Source organism: Corvus hawaiiensis, chromosome 2 (assembly GCF_020740725.1).
Source record: "Corvus hawaiiensis isolate bCorHaw1 chromosome 2, bCorHaw1.pri.cur, whole genome shotgun sequence".
In the NCBI taxonomy this organism is placed as follows: Eukaryota; Metazoa; Chordata; class Aves; order Passeriformes; family Corvidae; genus Corvus; species Corvus hawaiiensis.
In genome coordinates this window covers 101,115,587-101,139,952 of record NC_063214.1, presented here as the reverse complement: position 1 = coordinate 101,139,952, position 24,366 = coordinate 101,115,587, and the positions used below count along the sequence as shown (strand labels likewise).

At 36.8% G+C, this 24,366-nt stretch overlaps 1 long non-coding RNA gene across 1 annotated transcript; it reads right to left on the bottom strand.

Annotated features, from left to right (window-relative positions):
• Window positions 1-865: 865 nt before the first annotated feature.
• On the bottom strand, window positions 866-24,366 carry LOC125321564. Its single transcript, XR_007201593.1, has 4 exons — window positions 24,254-24,366; window positions 17,820-18,011; window positions 10,260-10,438; window positions 866-1,123 (listed from the first exon to the last, which is right to left on the bottom strand). It is a non-coding gene; the product is annotated as an uncharacterized LOC125321564 (long non-coding RNA).

Below are 24,366 nucleotides of genomic sequence, written 5' to 3'. Positions count from 1 at the left end.
CTTTCGAGGGTCCAATCTTGAGCCACCGGGGTGCAATTTTAAGGTTGAGCCGTTCAGAAATAAAAGTTCTCTTCATCCATCTCTGGGAGCATTTCATCTCTAGGAACAGAGGCCCTCCTCCTTCCCTGAGAGCAAAGGGTCCTCCTCATCTTCATCTCTAGGACTATCTCTGGGAGCATCTCTAGGAACTGAGGTTTTCTCCTTTTCCATTTGGAGAAAAAGTCCTCATCGCTTCCATCTCTCCCTGTTCAAACTTCTCAAGAAATTACAGCTGCGTCAGCATCTGCCTATCTCAGCGCAGGTGCTTTTGCTCACAAGTACAAGTTGAACGCTCCACCCCCCCCATGCCTTCATGAAATTACAACGGGTACTCTGATACATCATAGCTTTACAACAGAATTTCAGCTTTAAGCATCTCCTCTTTCTTCTCCGTCAGGTTTTCAGCTCTTCACAGCACTAAAAGGGTTAATCTCAGGCCTTGCAGCTGGAATTTTGCTTATCACTGTTGGTCACATGATCTCACATGGTCTTTTGCCAGACAGCAGGGCAGCTTTAGCTGAATTTTGGCCGCACTGGAGAGGAGGAGCCGAGCCACTCCGGCTGCACATAGTGGGGGGGAGGGGTGTCCGTGGGTGGAACAGGGCCCATTGGCCCCAGGATGGCCGTGGCCCACCGACCCCCGCACGGGGCCTGCAGCCACCTGTCCCAGCACCAGAAACAAGAGAGGGCTCTGCCCTGGGGTTAGTCTATTATTAAGTGTGGATCACAGAGGTGGTCACAATTTTAAGTGGCTCAAAGAATTGTCCATATTCAAACTGGCCAGCTGATAGGATCTGTCAGGTCACAGAGGAGCTGCAAGCACCCCTTAGCAAGGACATCCCTTCTGGGACTGTGCTTGCTAACCCATGATACAGTTCATTATTTCCTTGGGGATGTGAATGAAATGGCACAGAAACTTGTTTCAGTTTCACCTAATTAGGGAATTATAAACTAATATAAAGCTGATGTCCTCTTCCGCTTCTGTCCCGGTGACTTGCAGCAATCCTCAAATGATGTGTGTGTTGCAATTCTTATTAAATAACTGTCTTCGTGGCATACTGCATTGTATGCCAATACTAAACAGCTGCAAAATGCCAAAGGACAATTACATACTTAAGTATAAAAGTCACAAAAGATGCAAGTTATGAAGGCAAACTCTTACAGAAAATTCTGTTATAAGTTTTCAGTAAAGACAGAGGAAGAGTTTAGTTATATTCATAATTCTTAATAATTTTGTCCAACCACTGGACCAGGCATGTTAATATCTTTACCTCTATTTGGCCTCCACATAGACCATTAAGGTACCTATATAATTCATAGTTCTTTTTCTAATCTTTTAATAATTTTTATGTTAACATCACAGAGAGGAAAAATTAAAGGTGTTCTTCTGTTGCTTTGTTGCTCTTGATTTTCATAATTCACAATCATTTTACAATTTAAGAACTTATGAACTCCAGTTCTTTTTAGGTATTATTCACTCAGCTTGCTTCATTTTTTTTCCATTTCATGTATTTTTAAGCAGTTGTTAATAAAACATGGACACAGCCCTGATAAAATGTAATCAGCACTCACCACTTAGGAATGAAGGTCTACTTAACTTACTATACAGAAAAGCATATTTTCCATTATAGTCTGAAGATATTCTGTTTCAATCTTTTCTTTTGAAGGAAGGATTTGATAGCAAGACACTTTGAATATTTTCCTGCACTCGGATTCTCCTTGAATTTTGGTCTGAACCCCATTACCACAGTGTCTCTTGGCAAAATGGCCCGTGGGCTGAAGATCTGAGAAATAGTCTCATGTATAATTAGTGCTGAAGCTAGTCAAGGGTTTTGAATATTAATATCAAGATCATTAAATATCACTACAATCAAGTAAATCGTCAGGAACTGAACAAAGAATTGTTTTGAAACGTTCCCATAAGCTGTTTCTGTTTAATTACAGGTTGTTATGTGCAGTAATCCAAAGACTTTGCACTGCTTATTCAAATGATAAACTAAACATATGTATTTCAAAACAGAGTGAAATAAGTGGTAATCATTTTGAAGAGGGGGCTGGCAAGTGGTTAACCAGTGGATTACTTCCAATCAAAACTGGTAAATTATCTAGGATAAGGAAATCTTTGTCATTTTATTATTATTCTATTCTAAAGAACATCACTATCCCTGAGATTTTTATTAAACTGACAATTAGAGGAAGATATTTGAAGAAAATGATCTTTGATTACTGATACTCAGTCAATGTTTAATCATGAACATTTTTATCTCGAAGATTCCTTCGATTCTTTCAAAGGTGCTTTCTTTCGAAGATTTTTCCGTTTAAGCTTTGAAAGATGAGGGTTTTGAAAGTTCATAGATCATACACCGAACAAAATAAGTTACAGAGGTTCTATTTTAGTTACTTCCAAAACATTATAATGTACAAAATTAAAAAAAAAAAAAAAAAAAAAAACAAGAAGAGAGAGAGAGAAAATAGAGGTACTAACACCTAAGGAGGTTTTTGCAGGTCACAGAGTAAGCCTGTTTTTCCAGGTACATCAGGTAGTCTATTAATTGCCCCCCACTAAGTTGCGAATTGCTAATTAATTTTTTGAATTACAGGCAATAAGAGTTAACTGTCTAGATAAGCTCATGAAGACTGAATAAACTGAGGTTTTCCTGAGAGAATTCAGTGAAGACATAAGGACATTCAGGAAGATCCTGAAGAACTGAAAAGAGTTTTAGCAGAGAAGAGTTGAGAAAAAAGTGTAAGAGTGGTGATATTTTTCAGCATATAGAAAATAACTCTGTCACACTTGCTGGAGACAAGCAAGTCTTAGACATTTCAACCAGAAAATACCTATAGTGCCCTCCCTTTCTGTGATAAATTTAAGATACGGCAATTTTTCATTCATAATACTGACAACCTTCCTCATTTTCCTGTGATAAACCCATGACTGGATAGACATATCTGCCAGGGCAAGAAATATCAGGTGACATTTTATATTACTTTATATTTCAGTAAATTCTATTTAACAGTCTTTAGTCTTTTTATGATGGTGCTAATGAGTCAAACAATGTTTCTTTAGTTACCTGTGATGTCTGTATTACAGGTTTCTGAGAGGAAAAAAATGTAATTTTTAGTTTGATATCACTTTGAATAAGGTTGGACCGGAAATGGAGAACAACTCCCACCTTCTGTTTGCCACGGGTAGAATTTTAGCAATCTAGAGGGCTGCTAACAGTCATGCAGATGATTGGGGAAAAAATGACAGTCTAATCACACATTTGACTGCATGCTGAACTTTTTTTCTGACAGGGTATTCATATCAGGAACAGGGTGGCAAATGTACTACTGATGCCAATCTCCTAAATACATTTATATCTAAGTTGTATCAAATGATTTCTGATTATGTCTTTAATCCATCAACTGCAGTTGTACATTTTGGTGCTTGTCTACCTTAATTAAATTAGGATTCTTTTAAATTTGATAAAATATCTTCCAATCTAACCACATACAGTTCCAAACTGGGAGTACTACTAGATACAGTTCTTGAGTGTGTGCATAGCAGTAGGTAATAGTGAATTCCCTAAAATATCTGTGTATGTATACATAGTGTATTGATAATCAAACTTTTTTTTAGGGAAGGGAAAAATTTTTAGTAGAAATTTTTTCCTTGCTAGAATTCAAAAAGACAAATTTAATGCTAATGTTGAGCATAATCCACAATGTTAGATGCTTTTGGAGCCATAAACCCTCTGCTAAAATTCATAGCCCTTCTGAGAATCTATCCCTATTTCGCACCTTCAGAGTGCCCAATAACAACCGCCATACATTAGATATGCCCTAAATGAAGCAGTGCCCTTGTTTCATTAAAAAATCTAAAATGTGCCTGATAATTTATTTCTTCTACATAATGTATTTTATAACTAGTAAATGAGCATTTCCTGTAAATTTTTTGCACACGTTGTTTTAGAAATTTCAACAACTCCCCATTTCCAAGAAGCCAACACCTAGTCATGTCTTTTATCCCTTTGTAAGACTATCAGTTCTACCCTATATCCTCCTGGGACACAGAAATCCTAACTCAAAGCATGCATACATTGTGGATGTCAATTGGCATGTCTATATTTTGTTCTCGTTCTCTATTCCAATCTTACAGGATTTTTTCTTCTCCATCCCTCCCTCCCTACCCCACTACGCTTCACCACCACTCCCCTCCATTACTGAGCATGCAGCTGTTGTAGCCAGTGCTCTGTACTGGCTTCTGAACCTCTTTCCCGAGCAATAAAAGCTGATTTACAGTCTGTCATGGTACATAAATAGTCAGACGTGCATTATTTTGTATTTAGTTAACTAACACTGAATTTTACATACTAATCATCCTTAGATATGGCTATCCAAAACAAGGGTGTGACATTTTCTCTGTTGTTTCATTTTCATTCTTCTTTTCCATCTAAGGTAGGGCTTATTATGTATTATGAACTGTCTAAGTTCCAGGTTGTCGGGGTTCGACACTGGCCAAATGCTAGTCACCCACGGAAGTCACTCACTCACCCTCCCCTGCCACAGCTGGGCAGAGGAGAGAGAAAAATTTAATGGAGGCCTCATGAGTCAAGATAAGGACTCATAGGAGAGAACACTCCAAGGAGAAAAACAGGCTTGGCTTAGATGTACAAAGTGAATTCATTACTAACAGAATCAGAGGAGGATAATGAGAAGTAAAATAAGCCCTTAAAATCACCTTTTCTTCCCCCAGCCCCTACCTCCTTCCCACCAACAGTGCAGGGAGACAGGGCATGGGGGTTTTGGTCAGTTTGTCACACAAGATCTTCTTCCACTGCTCAGGGAGAGGAGTCCTTCCCCTGCTGCACTGTGGGGTCCCTCCCACGGGCACACAGCCCTCCCAAAACTGCTGCACCATGGGTCTCTCTTTCCACAGGGTGCAGTCCTCCAAGGACAGGCTGCTCCAGCCTGGAAGCAGAGGCCCTCTCTCTCCACTGGGTCTCCCACTGGATCACAGCCTCCTTCCAAGCATCCACCCACTCTGGCATGAGCACCTCCCCCATGGCCTGCGGGTGGATCTCTGTATTCCACAGGAACCCATGGGCTGCAGGGGGACAACCTGCTTCACCATGGTCTTTATCATGGCCTGCAGAGGAACCTCTGCTCACTTAGCTGTTCCTAAGACTGTCAAAGGGAAAAAATTCTCTGTAAGTTACTAACCAAGAGGTGGCAACAAAAGAAAACAAAACTCAGAACCCATTCCAGACTGAAGGGGGCTAACACCTAAAGAGATTTAGAACTTATTACAGGGGAAAAGAGGGAAGTGCATTTCGGGATTAAATAAATCTTATTATGGAATGTCTAAGGGAAGGGACGAAGGCAAGGAAAGGGAGGGAACAAGGTGGATAAGGGAGGAACAAGTGTGGAAAAAGTAAGGGAAAAGGGATAAAAGGGTCCAGATGTATATAAACTGGTTCTGGACAGTACACTTGAGTGAGAGACCTGCGTTTGGTCAGTGCAGTCTGTCTCGCTTTCTTATCAAATTCTAGTCCTACCTTTCTTCTGTGTGACTGTCCTGTCTGTTCTGAGCGTGTGTCAACACACATGAACTTTGAGATAGTAATAAAGAAGGTCTGAGCTCCACTTGCTGGAGTAGGACCATGAAATACACTTGCCTTGAAGATCCAGGAACCAGCAACTGAAAGAGAGAGGTAGTGGGGGCTCAGTGCTAGAAAGACTGTGTATCAAAGACCAGCTCCTGTAGAAATATGTGTGTGTCTTAGAGTGAACTTTATTCCTGAGCATCTGGAGAGGAAAAGCAAGACTACAGCATCTATCCTGCTTCTGTATATGTAGATGCCTGTAAAGTGCTGTTCTCTGCCCCTATCAGCTTTGTGGTCAGCTGTGTTATTGTTGTGCGTGTGTATGTGTGTGTGTGTTAGACTGGGCTCACCATTGCTGCTCCATGGGCTTGGAGACACAGAACTGCAGCAGTTGCAACATTTGGGCAAGGACCAGTGAACCTCCCTTGGCCCTCAGCCCCATAACAGTTTGCAACCTCTGAGATTTTCAACAGTGTTGTATTAATTATTATTATACACACAGTATAAGACTTCACTAAAAAAAGTAAATCAAAACATAAATTGCTGTTTTTCAAGGCTAAGTTCTTGCACAATGTTACTTAATATGCTAATATTAATATGTTAATGAAAGAAGAGGAAGAAATACTAAAAATCATAAAATATTTTCAATTTACTGTGCTGTTTCAGTACTTTTTGGTCAAACGGCAAAAATAGAGGTAACAGGTTACACTAATGGCATGGTTACTTGTGGAGATTGCAAGAGTATATGAAGGAGATAACAAAGTACGAGTTAGCCAGGGAAATGCAAAACGGTAGGGGAAAGAAAACAAAAAGAGATATGAAAATGCAAGAGAGTCTACAAAATTAACTATGATAGTGAAAAACACTATAGCATACATATTGAAGAAGCTGCAGCAGACTATAAGACATCAGATAAAAAAGCCCATGGAGCTCTGGGTTACAAATGAGGAGTCACACAACAGCTGAAGCACCACAAAGAAAAGAGGGTTCCTGTCTACTGGGCAAAACATCCAATGTACAAGAATGGGCAGCTCCATTTGCAAAATACTCCCAAGAAATTGAATTAAATTCAGAGTGTAGAAAAAAGAAATCTACAATATTAATTACATATGCTATTTCTGTTATCACTTATTCAGAACAGAATTTTTTCTATAACTGTATTGCCAAATATCTATTTCCCATATAGTTTGTTATTATCAAGACAATGTTTTCATCACACATGGGGAAAGAAAGGGATTATTAAAAACTTAAATAATTTTGACTGCAAAATGTATGGTCATGCTTATAGGTCACTCTAGACATAAAAAGGTAGTTTTCCTGTCTCATCATATTTCTAGACTACTCTGGTAAAAATATACCGCATGTGTTTTCTGCTATTATGATTTCTATATTCTTCTACATGTGCAAGGATTTTGAAGTATATATAAGGGATAAAAATGATTGGCAGTATCTTAAGAAATTCCCTTAGAGAATGTGTAGAGAATGTGGATGACCCATCCCTGGGAGTGTTCAAGGCCAGGCTGGATAGGGCTCTGGGTACTCTGGTCTACCAGAAGATGTCCCTGCCCATGGCAGGGGGGTTTAAACTAGATGATCTTTAAACTCCCTTCAAACCCAAGCCATTCTATGATTCTATGACAAGAAAGAGGAAACAATAACGTGGGGATTTGTGATGTCTGAAGGGAGTGTCAGTGGTACTATGCAAAACTTAGGAGGGAGTGTGTGGGGGAAGGGGATGGGGAGGAACAAAGGGATATGGGGCAGACAAGGCTGTGTGAAAGGGGGTCTGGCTTTGTGCAGACTGTGGCCAGCCAGCAGGCTTGTCTGAGCCTCATGTCCCCAGGCTGCTCTGTCTTGTCCTTTAGTCCTGTGGTACCTCTCTGTGCTCCTCCTCACTCAGTGTCCCTTGCAAGTGCTGTAGGCATGAGAGGCCAGCTGCTGGGCAGAGTGTGAGCGGATTTGAGGTCAGAGACCAGCATCAGTTGAGGGTGCAGGTACCCGGGCAAGGGGTGTCAACAGCCTGCAGTGAGCACGGGCAGTGAAGGTCTCCACAGGGGCAGCTGTAGCAGGGCAGCAGACGCAGCCTGAGACACTGCCTGGTGCTGGCCGTGGTGTGGTGGGAGTGTCTCTATAAACTCTAAAACAGTTGTGGGGAGGTCCATATGTGTAAATTGCAGCAAAGTCCATGCTAGATCTGCTGATGAGCAGGAGGTGCCAGATATGGGCATGAGCACCAGGCAGACAGAGAATGAGCTGCTTACTGACTCTCTCAGAAGAAAATGTGATGGTAGTTTCTTCTTTATTATTAGCTGTATCTATTTTTATTACCTTTGAAAATTATCATTTGAAGGAGCAGGAGTTAAAAACATAGTCTATGTAAAACATTAATTCTAGTACTTTAGGGGAATTTGTTCATCCCTTTGTTTTTTTTAAGTTATCTATTATATGATTTATTAGGTTATATTCCAAATATTTTTAACACTAGTTGATTTCAAAAGCTCAAATGCCTTACTAATTTTAGTTTTTCATTTCCTCAGGTAATTTTAGATAATTCAAAATCAGTAACCATCTTAATTTATTCCCCAAGTACCATCAGCTAGAATATTTTTCTAATATTATTTTACTCAAATACTGGCCTTTTACAGAGGAATTAATTTAAATTTCTAGCCATAAAAAAAAAAAAAAAAATCAAAGCAGGAGCACAAAGAGCATTCAAATTTTTTCTAGAACAACCTGTAGAAATGTGCCCCATTTGCCAAGTGTTTCCTAATCTTGCATTGTTTGAGTAAAACACTTGAATCCTCTGACTGAGCCTTTGGTCACATGAATCTGTTCAATACCTGAGGTACTGACAATTATGGTTTAGTAGATTGTCAGAAACATCCCCATTTCAAGCAACAATAAATAGAACTTTGATCTGATGAATTATTTCTTTCAGAAATTTTCACATTTCAGCAAAGAAACATGTTCAAAGCCGTATCTGTTTTCAGCCTGGCACAGATTTCAAAACCAGAACTCCACAGATATAATTCCTTCTTATATTTCCTATTCTGACATTTGCTTCTACAAAGAACCGTAACAGGAAACTAGAATATATATGTATTCCTGCATTAACTATTTTTGTTACTAGATCAAACAGACCTGTGTGCTTTTTGTCCAGCTCTTATTTCTCCTCAGTCTATTCTTTCTGCAAAGGTTCACGGATGTCTTGATTCCCACAACATGCACACATGTAAATAACAGTAAGTATATTAGTATAAATAAAGATCTTGTGCTTACTTATGATTTTCTTTTTCAATGTGCTTACTGTTTTGGGGAAAAAATTGAAGGCTTAGAATGCAAGATTTTGATCTAGAAGTGCATGAGATCTGAGATACAGGCAAGATTGATATTGAATATTTTTGACTAAAGTAGGTTTCTATCTTGTAGCTGGATTAAAAATCCAATGATTTATCTGTGCTTTCTGAATTTATCTTAGAAATTAATCAAGATTAATACATAGATATGTCAAATCTGGAACAGGAAAGACAAACAAACTTGTTTAAAAGGCTTATGTCTGTGTCAATAAAATTGTTAAATTCATCTGAAATAGTTTTGTAGTGAAGAACTATGAGAACTGGGTTATTTAATTGTGTCATTAGATTTCTAAAAAAATTAGAGAGTCACCTTAGACTTAAAGCAAACATCATGAACTAAAAAATTATTGATGGAAAAGTTCTCCAAGATTATATGCACATATTTTATGATGAGAAGAATAGGTTCCTGAAAGTGGTAATTTCTTTCTACCAAGAATTAAGGCAGCCTACAATGTTTAACATATATACAGCATGTTTAACCTCCCAGGTTAGGATTACATTTTCAAAGGAAATTATGGGCATTTTAGCCTTTAGTATCTTGTCCTAAACTATTCATTATAATTTCTGTATTCTCTAGTGTTCATATTCTTTATTGAAATGAAATCTATTTTGTTAATGCTTTTCTTATTCAAAAACCTTAAATTTAGTAGCCAAAGCATGCATTTTTTATTGTTTGAAAAAACACTTTGTATAAAATACATATAAAATGTTATATTTAGCAGACTTTCCTTCAGTAGACTTCTTTAAATAACATCTGTTCATCCACCATCTCAAGGAATAAATTGTTTCTTTCCTTTTCATTCTCAAAAATAACTTCCATAAAACCACTTCATTTCTTGTGAACCTAGAGGTATGTAAAGCTCATAATATATTTACATTTCGTTCCATTCATGTAATTAAAATGTTAATAAAATCTCACTCAAAACAAGCTATCAGAGAAAGAAACACGGATTTAGTTTTCATGGAGCACTCTGTAAGCTGCTAATCTTCCATTCTACCAATAAAATAAAGAATATGTAGTAGAAGGCTGAAATGTTGGTAGATTTATCCACCCACAAAAAGCTCAAGCACCTCCTGATGTGCATTTTAATAAGCTTTCCTATATGGCCTTTGTTTTTCCTTCCTTTATTATAATATATTTTTTGAGGTACAACCAAATATACTGCTTAGTAACAATGCTATTGAAAACAGAAATACATAAAGAAAATAAATATTGAGCTTGAGGCATTATGATTTGATGTGTTTTGTTTAACAAAAAATAGGGTGAAGAATTTACCAGACTGCTCTTGTTTCTTCTGGCTGGTTGGTTGGTTGGTTTTGGAGTGGGAGTTTTTTTGATTGGTTTTAGTTCTGGGCCTTTTTTTTTCCTCCTGGATTCAAAATTGTTCAACTGAAGTCGTTGATCTCCAGATGTGGGATTTTCATCTCCCAGAGGCTTTAAAGCTGACCACATGGCTAATTAAAAAAGGACAGGAAGTTAAAAAATAAACAGGGCTTTCTTTTAATAAGAAGCATAAACTAAACAGGCTAAACAGAGGACAATGATGTGGAAAAGAAGGAAATAAAAGAGACAAGATCATCAGACACAGAGAGTGACTTTATGACTCTCACATTCCTTCCTTCTCACACTCTAGTCTTAAAGTGAGGAAAGTGTCAAGTTAACACTTCAGCTTTATGAAAAATAAACAATTCACTAAAGAAAAAAATGTAAAATTCTTAAACAAAGTAAGACTATTTTTTTCTATGCAGTTTTGTACTTCTTGGGTTTGGTCTGTATCTAGTCATATCAAGAATAAAGAATATTTTGATTTGGCTCCTAGTCTCAGGATAGACATCTTCAAGTTTGTTATTTGAATAAACTGTCTCACAACTGCAGAAGGAATGTTGTAATCAGAAATACTTAAGAGTGGGAAGTTATCCTCATGTTTGGGCTGAAGACCTCATGATACTTTGTGCCTAGAAGTAGTACCAAATAAAGGCTCCAGATGTAGTAGCTGGTTTCTCTTCAGAATCAATATTGGGATTTTGTTTTGCTTAGCTTTTTCAGTCAGCATTTAGGATCAGGAACTTTAAAGCAAGAAAAGAAACTCAAAATGCATCCAGCAAAAGTCTGTGACAAATAGACAATTCTTCATAGTTCGCAAAAAAGGAAAATTCAGGTTGCGATCTAACTGCTTTATCTTCCAAGGAAAAGTAATATCCTTATCTCTGTGTGGCATATATGACATTTTTCTTTTCTTGGTGAAAAATTGTGTGGAAATATTTTGGCTTCCGGCTTTCAGAGATGGGACTATCATCAGTGTTAGGATTATCTTTCAATGTTTTTGGGTGGGTTTATTCCTTACAAGCAAAAAAAAAAAAAAAAAACAACCAACCCAGCACAAATTGAAGGATACTTATGACAGAAATACCACTTTTAAAAAATGCATTTTTAACCAAATTTCTGAAAGAAAGTCAGATTTCTGTCTGCTGATTCTGGTGCTTGAATAATTAATCTCTGCAGCAATAAATAATATTTCAGACTATTTTAAAAAAAATAGTCATTTGACCCTGTCTTATGCTTTTTAGTTGTACTTTATGATTCAATGCCTACTCATTTTCCATTGTAAAATTTGGGCACATAGAAGAAAACAAATACTGTCTTTGTAAGCACATATAATTCTTTCTATGTAAATGTTATGCAGTGTTACTGCTATTCTTAGCTTATTTCTTCAGGGAATTGTGGTAAGAATCAACAAATTGTGGACTGTTCTAATAGTGTGGACATGAAGACCTTCACATTTCTGACTCTCTAGGTATAACCTCTGGAAAAAAATAGTTGAATTTTCTTTTAATTTCTCTACATTGACATTGCTTATACTCATCTGTTCTTGCATTCTCCAATTTTTTCTTCACCTTGAGAGTGGCAAATTAAAAAAAAAAAAAGATTTTTTCATCAGCGATTATCTTCAAAAATTTCCAAAAAATTCTAAGTGAGAATTTGTTCCATAGGCACACCAACTAAATTTGTAAGCTAGTCCTGCACAAGATTTGTATTTTTGCTAAGTTTAGAAGGCAAACTTCATATACTTTAGAGCTTCTTCCCATGTGCATGCTGGGTCTAGCATCTCTATTTTTACTTTTTCTTAGGGTCTGCAAGAGTTCTTGTCACACAGAAAACAAATTATCTTTAAAGGCATAGCAAAGGGTGGATTACTTGCCTTTCTACTTTTCCCTTTAAACCTTTTTACAGGAATTTTCTATGACCTGCCATCCCTGTTCATAACTCATTTATTACCTCTTTCTATATAATAAAATATTTAGCCCCCATGCAGTGGAAAATGGAAATGGAAACCTCAATTTTCCCATGAAATAAAAGGGGGTTGGCAAACCCCTTCACATTCTATTCTCTTTAGTAGTGACTGAAGACTGAAATTCCTTGGCCAGGAATGGCTGAACTCCATTTCACAGAATCATATACGTTGGAAGTGACCAGTCGCCAAGCACTGCCCTTGATTGCTGTGATTGCCAGCCTTTAAAGATGAGAACTTTCCAGTATCATTATCCAGACCACTCAGCATTCTGAGTGGCCCACTCCAGGTCCCATGAGCTTTTATATGGCTTGTGTCTTGTGATATATAATTGCTTAAGTACTCCTCATCTGGCAATAAATTAAGCCAATTTCCCAAAGTCAAACCTGTTTAGCCAGTAACTGCTGAGTGTTTTCCCCCTGTTCTTATCTCAACCCATCAGCCATTTGTTATATTTTCTCTTCCCTGTCCAGTTGAGGAGGGGAGTGATAGAGTGGCTTTGGTGAACACCTAGCGTCCAGCCAGGGTCAACCCCTCCCAGATCACATGTCCTTCAGCTTTAGCTTCTCTAAATTTGTCCCCTGGTGGTCTTCTGTAGTTATGTGTTTCTTTCCTTCACCTTTTTACATCATCTATCAGCTACCCTTAACTTTTGTTCATTTAGGCTATGATTTCTCTATAGAAAAGTGGTGAATTCTCTGAAAAACTAGCTACACAGCTATTTCTCTATAAATACACAGTGTAAAAGGTGGGAGGTTTTATTCTTGTGTTTTGGGGGGTGGGAAGAGTTGTGTGGGACTGTTTGTTTGTTTGACAGTTTCCTCTCAGAACTAAACAAATTCTGGATTTTTTTGTTGTTTTTTAAATAATATTAATTCACCATGTCTTCAAAACTAGTAATATCTCAATTTGTTTGAAGATTTGAAAAAAATTAGCCTAAGAAATGAATCTTGAATATGTTAATCTTAAACCATTTAAATTGCTTTTGAATCTATTTGTGCTTATGATACCTTTTTTTCCTCTTGTCTTTGAATTACTCACAGATTTATTTAACTGGGCTTTGATATAATTTGCCTAGAAAGATGTCATTTTACTTTTCCTGTATGTGGTTTATCACACACATGATTTATACTACACTTGCTCTGATGACAGAAAGAAAGCCTTCACATTACAGAAGTGCTTGTACAATATTGCATTATTTTTCTTGGAAAAAGGGATGTCATGACTGTTTATCAGCACACCCCCAGGAAGCAGGCTAACTTTTATGCCTCTCTTAAGGTTAGCAATAGTGTGGATTTGCAAGGATTATTAATAAATTTACAGTTGGCTTTAAGTCTACAAAGTGCTTTATATATCATAGCTCACCATCACTATACCCATGGGAACAGGTTGATGATCTGGAGAAAATGGCTACTCATCGCAAAAAATAATAATTGCTGAAAAAAAGGAAAGCCTTCCAGCCAAAATTAATGAAGATACAGTGCTCTGAAATTAATTTATTTTGTCTATTTTACATTTCTTAAACCTTTTCTTATTTAAATCTTAAAAGAATAGGCAAAACTTTGGATGATGATGGTTTTCAAATAATATTAATGTGTTTTTCACTCTTTCAGCAATCAGGTTGCTTTGGGTAAGTTGGACTGAAGCTGGGTGATATTTGATATACACTGATTGCAGGCTGGGAAATCACTGTCTGGGAAGAACTTGCATACCAGAGACATTTTTATTTAGTAAAACACTGGTACTCATGCTTGAGAACTTATGCTGTGCTAAACTGAAATGGCCTAAGAATTTGCCCAGTGGTTACCCTAATCTGTGTTCCAGTAAATTCCACTCTCCAAGGCCTAATAAACTGCAGTCTCCTGGTATTACTTATTATATTAATTTAAAGTGTCAAGGCATCTTGGTGTGAAAGACTCTGTATCTGCTTACATTCAGATAAAGATGTATTGGTGTGCAGCTCTCTTGACAAATAACTCAGTATGTCTTCTGTGACAAAGGCTAAATACTATATGCAAGAAAGAAAAAAGAAAAAAAGAACAAAAAAGAAAAACAGGCCACCCTCAAAAAAATTAAGATTGAGAAACATTGCTGCCATCAACTTCTTGACTCCTAAAAGCAAATTTTGTAAGTATTTTTCCTAAATTATGTATGTAAAAACAATAAAATGTGAATTATAACCTTCAATAATTGTATTATGAAAGACATATTTTTTGAATATCCATATGTTGCTCTTCCTTTAAGATTTCAAAACAGGACAAATTCAGACTTAAAATACAGTGAAGATTTTAAGAGACAGCTATTAACCAAGGCAGGTATACATTGTCACTGGTGCATTATCAGATTGTGTGCTGCAACCACTATCAATGGTGAACTTAATATCATGAACAAGTATTTTTTTCTGACATATTCTCACTGAAGGAAAATTTAATTCAGAAAATTCTTTTTGTCTCTTATATAGATCAGATAATGACAGTAAACACAGGTAAATCACGTAACAGATAAGAAAATTACTGTAGTTTTATCTCAGAACACAGTACATATTCCATTGTTGGAGTCAATGAAAGGCTCGTTTCAAAATTTATATAGTAAATAGATACTTTTAAAAAATGTTTAGTTTGTAATTATCACACTGATTGAGTCAAAAGATATGTGAATAAAAAAGAAAAAATCTCATTATTTGTGAAAATAAGTTCCCCATCTCCAAACTCTTATAAAAACATCTGTGTGTTATGTATAGTGGAGATGGCTTTAAACAAAAGAAAAGCAATGATAAAAACGGGGTCAGTGAACCCCATCAAAGTGGTGATCTTCACATAATGACTACAGCAACACATCATTATAATTTTAGGCATAGAGCACTCAGAGTTCCCCACAGTCATTAGAAATTATAGTGTAATTGACTATTGCATATCTTTGGAAAGATATTAGTCTGACTCTTTAATAAAATCTGCATAAATTATATTGCAAGAATATCCTAGGCCACATGTTTTGATTTTAAAAATTTAATCATATTTTATATAATAAAACAAATGACCACTAATTATTCTTGTAAGAAATTATCAGTACAGCAAAATGGTGTATTGTTCAAACTAGAAAAGAAGTAATTCTGTATCTGGAAAAGCTGTGTTATTCAGGTGCTTGCTTTTCTGTTTTAAACATAAGCAATCAATGGGATTTGCCCTTTTTCAGAACCCCTTAGAGAGCTCATTTTATAAATGGCATTTGATAGAGGATAACATAAAAACCTATTACTTGCTACAGTTCACTTGCAGATATTCTTCTGCCAAGCCATAATTTAAGAGTACAAAAAGAAATTATATGGAAGATTTGTGTAAGACACTAGTGCTAGTAGCCAGCTCCACTTGTGCATTTGAAATGCTTCTTTCGATCCATTTTCCACTTAAGTCATTGATGCATTTATATTTTTACTGTTTCTGATACTAAGCATAAAATTTAATGTGAGATGGACATGTGCATTAATGGCCCTAATCCCACAGCCTCACATCAGTGGCTGATATAAGGACACATTGCACTTGTCTGGGGCTGATTCAGAACGAGAGGGAGGTTTCAGTTCTGACTGCAGCTCAGAAATGTCACTGAGCAGTTGTTTTTCTGAGGTCTTTTTACATGTTGGGCTCAACAGTTTTATGACAACTGCTTATGAATTTCGGGACTACTGCTTATGAATTATCTACAAGATCTGGCTTATGAGATAGTATAACTGAAAGGAAAATTGGACTTTGCAAATTATGAACATATATCATAAAACCTGGGTTTTTTCCAAAGCCTAATGTAACTGGTAGAAGATTTTCAGTTTATTACAATGAGCTCTGGTTGAGGCCTTCTCCTGTACTAACCGTTCAGCTAAAGAAAGCAGTGGAATTCAGAAACTTCAAAATTTCTTCTAAATTAAAATACTTTTTGGAGACATGGTCTGACATCTGTTGTCACAGACTAATCTCATCCTTCTTCTTTTCTGTTGCCTGAGAAGGTTTCTACCTCCTTTTTATCTGCAAAATATCAGCTTTGTTTTCTAAGAATTTGGTTGTATTTCCTGCATTTCTGTTTTCTTGCCTTACACGATAAGTTGGTGCCCCTCTGACCACTATATACAGTACTAGTTAGGATTCAAAATAAAGGAGTCGCCTCTACCTTGGTGAGACCATGTGTGGTGGATTGACCCTGGCTGGATGTCAGGTGGTCACCAAAGCCATTATGTCACTTCCCTCCTCAGTTGGACGGAGGAGAGAGAATATAATAAAAGGCTCATGGGTCAAGAAAAGGATAGGATGTCATCACTCACAAGTTACTGTCATAGGCAAAACAGATTCCACTTGGGGAAATTAATTTAATTTAGTGGTAATCGAATCAGAGTAGGGGAATGAAAAATAAACCCAAATCTTAAAAACACCTTCCTCTGACCCTTCTGTTCTTCTTGGGCTTAACTTTACTGATGAATTCTCTAATTTCTCCCCACCAGCAGTGCAGGGGGCAGGAAATGGGGGTTGCAGTCTGTTCATCACAAGTTGTCTTTGATGCTCCTTCCTCTTCAGGGGAAATACTCATCGCAGTCTTTCCCTGCTCTGGTGTGGGGTCCCTCCCATATGAGGCAGTCCTCCATTAATTTCTCCAATGTCAGCTCTTCCCAGGGGCTACATTTTTCCACAAACTGCTCCAGCTTGTATCCTTTCCATAGGTTCACAAGTCCTTCCAGCAAACCTGCTCTGGCTCCCCTCTCCATAGGTTCACCAGTCCTGCCAGGAATATGTTCCAGGGCAGAGCTGTATATGAAAATAAAATCAAGTAAATATATAGTGTGGCATGGCATGGCATGGAATGGTGCTATTTGTACAAATCCTGACTGGCACTATTATTCTAACCTACCAGGAGGTTTTGATAGCTCAGCTATGCAAATAGTTGTGCACAAGTCCAAATACTTGTCCACTGATCTAAAATCATTACTTCAGATTGCTAAAAGCTATCTGCCTGCCTCTTGGAGAAAACTTCTAAAAATCTGAATTAATCTTTTGGGAAACCCATTGCCAAATATCATTCTGTGAGGAATAAGTTTAAAGCTTTCCAGACAAAAGGCCTTTAAAGTAACAAGAGCAACAGAAACCATGTGATATTCAGAAACATATTCCTTGTGGTTAGCAGAATAAAACTGTGACACAGCTGACTTTTCCAACAGAAACTGTGAAGGCATATTTTAGAATAGCATGTAGAAAACTATGGTGGTTTGAAAATAAGTTAACTGTCGGGAGTGTCTGCAACTAGTGAGTATGCACTGTTTTTTTCCAGGAAAGAAATTATACAAAGTAACAGTTAAGCTGTTTTTCTTCCTTCCCTGTTGTGCTATATGATTCCCAAGGAACATTCTGTTTATGTCCGAGAAAGTAAGGAGTACTGGGGATTCTGGATAATGACCTCATTTAGATGACCAACAGGAGGACATCTAAGTAGTCTATGGTAGTCAGGATCATGAACAATTTACTGCCTAGAATTGGTAAGGGCACAGTTAAATTAATGTACTGAATGAATACCTCATCTGATTGCTTCTTCTGCAGTCACAAAAACAGTAAGGATGAGTTGCTTCCCCTTCAAAGTAATTTCTTCTCCTTACAGTGAAGACTCTTCAATCTCTGCTGTAACATAGTCTCTTCACCAGCAGGCAACAGACAGTAGGTTGCTCTGTAGCCAGGGCATCACTATCAGCTAGTAATCTTCACTGGAGTCTGAAATCAACAAATGGAAGACAAATAATGAAAATATTTTAATCCAAAGAAGGAGAAAGCAGTGGTTGATTCTAGAAGTATGACAAGCCTTGAAATCTGGTGTTAATGACTACGCTGCAGTACCTTCTGAGGAACACTGTTAATCAAAGAGAGCTTGGGAAGTTCTTTGCTTTCAGACAGTACAGGATAAAAAAAATCTCCTTTTGCTAGCGCTATTTTACTTTTTACTGTTTAATGCCTGCGTGTCTACTCTTAGTAACTTCCATGCTGAGCTATTGAAAGTGTTTATACTTTATTTATGAATACAAAGTTACTTAAAAGTCTCTATTGATTAGTGATCCTGATTTCCTCACAGAATTGCATTTTACAACATTGGAAAAACATACTGCAATATGCTAGTCAAAACAGTGTCAATCCCAGATGATAGGATCATTAGGCCATAATCCAAATTATACTTATTTATTCTGTAGCAAAAGAAGCTTAAAACAGAAATACAAACTGAAGTGAAAAAAAAAAAAAGAGGAAAAATGGATCTCACTAAATTTTTGGAGAGTAGGGATAAATACAGTTTACTTGTTCAGCCACATCTTAGTGTTCCTTTTATAAGACACTCAAATACAATAGCTATGTTCACTTGAATAGAACTCACGTAGACAGATCTGAACTTTTCTTGAAGGGGAAATGATTGATGAAGTCTGCCACTACATGAAGGATGGGTAAGTCACTGTGAATGTTGTTTTATTGACAGTGCTTGAACCTTGACTGATCTCAGAGGAAAAACAATGGATATATTATGTCACTTCATCACAAAAGGAGCTTTCAAGACACTTTATAAATGATTTGTAACAATGTTGTATTACATGAATTTCAGATATTACTTTATTATTATTTATTTCTTAAATTCAAATAACTTTAATTAAGCACTGATTAACCATTCATGTTTATTACTTAGAAAACTAAAGCCTTTTGAGAAAAAACACCATATATTACTTTTTTACACGGAACTTTTGATGTGTGCTTTGCAACAGTGACCACTACCAGGACTCAATTGCTTTTTACATTAAAGTCCTTTGATACAATTCTGACAACAGAAAAAAATGGATTAAAGTGAAAACTACTTAAGCTTTTTTTAAGATTAATATATCACTTCACTAGTGGTACAAATGTTGCTGTAATCAAAAAAAACCCCAGATAATTGTTTTATTAAGGTAACCATGCTGATTTTTTCAGTATTAATTTAGCTCCTAGTCTGGACCAAAAAAGAACTGATTAGAAAGTTCCAGGAGCCCTTTTGAGCTAAGATCTTTTCTGTACAAAATTAATTAGCATATTTTGTGACTTCTGACAAAGTCATGCCTTAAGTTTATGCCCTCCACCTATGTTAAGCTTCATTTGAACCAAATGCTAAGCTGTTTAAATTTCTCTTACAACCTTTCCAAGGTCAGTTTGATTTTCCATTGATCCATGCAGGGGACTCCAGGTGTCAGAAGCTTATCTATGACCAAGTCAGCTGACTGTGAACCAGAACATGGCGCAGATGACTGACTGGTAGAGGAAGAAACCTTTCTCAGTGTTCTTGAGCTAAATCATCTCACTCACCATCCAAACTCTCAACTGTGTGTACAAACACTGGATGTGCAATGCCAGTTCATGCTCCATATCCTAAAACAATATCTTGCACTTCTGAACCAGTAAAATGCTATTCTTTAGTCACTGCACCTAAAAATTCATCCAAAGAGCAAAAAATTTGTTTAGTCATATTATTTTTTAAAAATTTAATGGTTAGAATTTTTACTTTAGCCCGTCAGAGTTAATTTTGATGAGGAAATGCTTAGCGTTTTGTCAAAAAGTACTTTTTATTGCCTTGCTTTGTAATTTTTTGCACCAATGGACATTGATTTCCATTTATTTCAGGTATTTAGTAGACTTTTTTATTAAATACATTTTTTTTCTTCAACTTTAAATTATGTTTTCAGAAGATTTTAATCTTTCGATGCCACTAAAATTTAATTTCCAGACAAAAATGCTTCAACTTACTTTAATTTACATTTGCTAAAGCTGTAGATCTAGAATCCCACCTCACCCCTCCCCATCTAATCTCTGGCGTAGTTTTGGCTCATGACAATGAGCTCTGTTCCAGAAGGTACCTAGAAGAGGTATTATTATAGACTAAATATTATTCTTAATAGGTAGCATGGATAACACCAACCATTTTTCCTCATTAAGAAGAATGGTGAGAGGGAGAATGAAGTGCATTTTATGAAAACAGGTGACTGGATTATTTCTAGTAATGTAAATGCAATCTATAGGAGAAATTAGGACATTTGACATTGGTGAATTTAGATAAAATATTGCTAAACTGATTTTGACAGTGAAACAAGATAGTGACAGGTTTTACAGTGTGTGAGAATGATTTAGGGCTTTTTGGTTTGTTTTATGTTTGTTTTTTCTTGGGTTTTTTTCCTCCTTGTCAGACCTATGAATTCAAACTGAGGTTGGAAAATTGGACTATTTTGTCTCCTTTTTCCTGGACTCTCACCTATAATAAGGATTTTTGAATCCCTATCAAGTATAATACCAACAAAAATAACACCTACATGAAATGGAGTGAAATCCAATGTCTTCTATAGCTGAATTAGTATTTTAGCGTTAGCTGTGGTAAAAGCCTCTTTAGACAAAAAAGTAGTCATGATTTACCCAAAGAATAGCTGATACGTTAAATAAAAAGCTTCACATTGACAGCCACTTTTCTGACTATAACCACAGTTTTAGCAGTCCATTCCAACCCTTCTTCTGACAGAAAATTAACCTAGCAGATTGAATTTAACAAGGCAAGAACATTCATCTTACTCTGAAAATATCACTTGCAGTGCCACCTGCATTCATATTGAAGTGGTAACAGAATACTGCCTCTGATTTCATTGTATTTCATAGTATATAAAATATCTCAGAGGCAGGGAAGATTCTGTCAGATTCTCAGACATCAGTATAGGTCACCAAATAATCAACATATTTATTAATACTCTTATGAAAATGACACAGTTTTGTACTTTCCTATCCCAGCCAAAGTCCCTGGACAGTGCTCATACCTGAGACTAAAGAAGGTGAGCAGCTACTCTTGGTGACCCAGAGAGAATGACAAGCAAGAAATCAGGTGACTAACTAACTTACAGAACTTTTATTTTATGATGCCTTTCCAGTTTATTATGTGAAAGGAATAGTACCTGACACAGACTGTTTTCCCTAATATAAATGATCCTACAGTGACATGGTTGTGCATCCTTAATGTACTAACCCAGATTTAGAGCAAAGAGAATGGAAGAAGTGTAGGACCATATATAATTCAAGGCAGGGTACATGGTGGTTGAGACAGCTGGATTGTTCAACACAATTTCTGTACCTGAGCAATGGCCAGAAGCACAGTTTCTCCACTGTGCCTGACATTTGGTGAAACCTATTTCTTCAGCTTGATATGCACTGAGGGTTAGAAGAGTGCTGTTTAAAATTCATCGTATACGAAGATGGTTTTCCATGCACGCAGCTTTCTAAAACACTGCAGGCTGCAAAGAAAATAGTTCAGCCTTACAAGTGGTTTTCTGCCTCATTTTATGCACAGAGTGTTGTTAGAAGGTTCACCTGGAAAACGGGTGCTTTTTTAAAGTGGTTTGCTGTGTGAGTACTGGTACATAACATTGAAGGGCTAAATTTTTTGGAATGTCAATCCCAAATTAGATAGAAGCTTATAATGCTGATCTTAACTGAACACTTTTCAAATCATGATTCATAAGTTTGTCATTTCTTATCCCAAGTGCAAGAAAGATTTTTAAATCCAAACTTTGCATTTAGGATTATTAGCATGATTCAAAAATGTAGTCAAAAATGCATTTTACTGAATTATGGAGCTGGATTTTACCTAGCGATTAAATTGAAAAAAAAATGTCTAAATCAAATTCTTCTGTGGATTTTAGCACAAGGTTTTTATAAAACCTAGGGAAAATATGTTATTCAGACTTTTAGAAGTGTCCATTTTTAGTACACAAGCAAAAAAATCAACAGAAAAACATTGCAAACATCTGTGATAAACACTTCCCTCTTTACCTGGCCAATTTCTGGGAATATTTATCTTTACCTTTTAAAATATTTTACATGAGAATGACTTAGCATTGAAAACACTGGCCAAGTTCTGAATCAGGATGTTTAAGGGCAATATTTTAAGAATTGTATTTTAAAGATATTCACATGATAATGAGTTTTTCTGCTCAGCAACCTAAGAAATTAAAATAGCCAAAAAAGGATTAAAAATTCAGATTCTGTTTTAAAATGGCATGCCTTTCTATCCTAATTAAATAATCTAATTAATAAAGTAGTAAGAAGCTGCTATCTTAATTACAGCTTTCATTTTATCTTAATTCAGGAATACAAGGATGTTACACTTCTGCTATTCTATCTGATACCTTGACAAAGCTCTGATGAAACTATGTTTTTCTAAGCAGCTTATACAGCAACTCAAATAACACATTAGGAATTCACATTTTCTAAATGCATGTAGACAAACTCCCACAGATACAGAAAAGCAGCATAAAGCCATGTCCTACTTAAATCTCCCTCTAATATATTTGCATAGGACTATATAATTATGTAGTTGTTAAATCTCAGGAGTATCAGAATGAATTTCTGAAATATATATTTTCTCATTGTTGTAGTCAATGACGTGACTATTACCAGATAAATCAGCTGTCCTTCTCTATCTTATCTGAATACCAGCATTTTAAGAGTTTTTTCCCTGACTGTAGGACTATATCTAGTATATAGTAAAACCTGGAACATTAACAAAAGAGGCCTTTAAAGGCTTCAGGATTTATTTGTTCTTATGATTTCCTACCTATCTTGTCCTTTGATTTTGTCTCTCTACAAAGTTTTCTGAATTCCTATGAGTCGAAGGTTAACATCTACATATCTCAAATACTAAGTCATTATGTCTTAGAATCATAGACTGGTTTATGTGAGAAGGGAACCTCAAAAATAATCTAGTCCAAACTCCATGCCATGGATAAGGAACGTCTTCCGATAGATCACATTGCTTAAGGCCTTATCTAACATGATTTTGGACACTTCCAGAGATGAGGCATCCAAATCTTCTCTGGGAAACCTGTTTCAGTGTCTCACAAAAGTAATTTAAAAAAGTTTCTTTCTTCCATCCAATATAAATATTTTTTCCATTTTAACTCTTGTTCTGTCCCTACAGGCCCTGGTAAAAATGCTCTCTCTATATTACTTATAACTTCTATTTAAGTATAGAAAGGCTGCAATAAGGTCTCCCTTCTCTTTTCCTGGATGAACAACCCCAGGTCTCCAAGCATGTCCATAGGAGAGATGTTCCAGCCCTCTGATGATTTTTGTGTCCTCTCTCTGGACTTGCTCTAACAGGTTCACGTCTTTCTTGTGCTGGGGATCCCAGAACTGGACACTACTGCAGGCAGGGTCTCATAAGAGTAGCGTAGAGAAGGAGAATAATCTCCTGTGACCTGCTGGCTACACTTTTTTTTAATGCAGCCCAGTATATGATTTCTAGGCTGCAAGTACACATTGCTGGATCACATTTAATTTTTCATCCACCAAGATGGTGGACATCAAGTCCTTTTCCTCTGGGCTGCTCTCAATCCACTCCTCCTCCAGCCTGTACTCATGTTAGAGATTGACATGTCCCAGGTGCAGGACCTTGCATTGGTCTTTTTGAAATTCATGAGATTCCTACAGTCCCATTCCTCAAGTCTATCAAGGTCCATCTGGATGGTGTCCCTTCCCTCTAATATATCAACTGTACCATTCAGCTTGGTGTTATCCAAAAACTTCATGAGGGTGCACTCAATCCCATTGGTCTGTGTCATTAATGAAGATGTAAAATAGCTTTGGTATCCATACGGATTCTTGAGGGACACCACGGATTACTGGTTTCCACTTGGGCATTGAGTCACTGACTGTAACTCTTTGAATGTGACCATCCAGTCAGTTCCTTATCCATCTAACATTATATCCATCAAACTCATTATCTCTCCAATTAAGCATCAAGAATGTGATGGGAGACCATACTGAATGCCTTAAAAAGTTACCAGGTAGATAACATCAGTTGCTCTTTCCTTCTCTACTGATGCAGTCACATCATCCTAAGAAGGCCACCAGATTGCCCAGCAGCCCAGCTCCAGATCTGCCTTTGGTGAAGCCACGTTACTATCTCTACTCACCTCTCTGTCTTCCGTATGCTTCAATATGACTTCCATGAGGATCTGTATCAGGAGGGGAAGTTGCTATTTGTGAGATTCTAGAGTTAGAGAAGTCTTGGTCGGGACAGAGACAA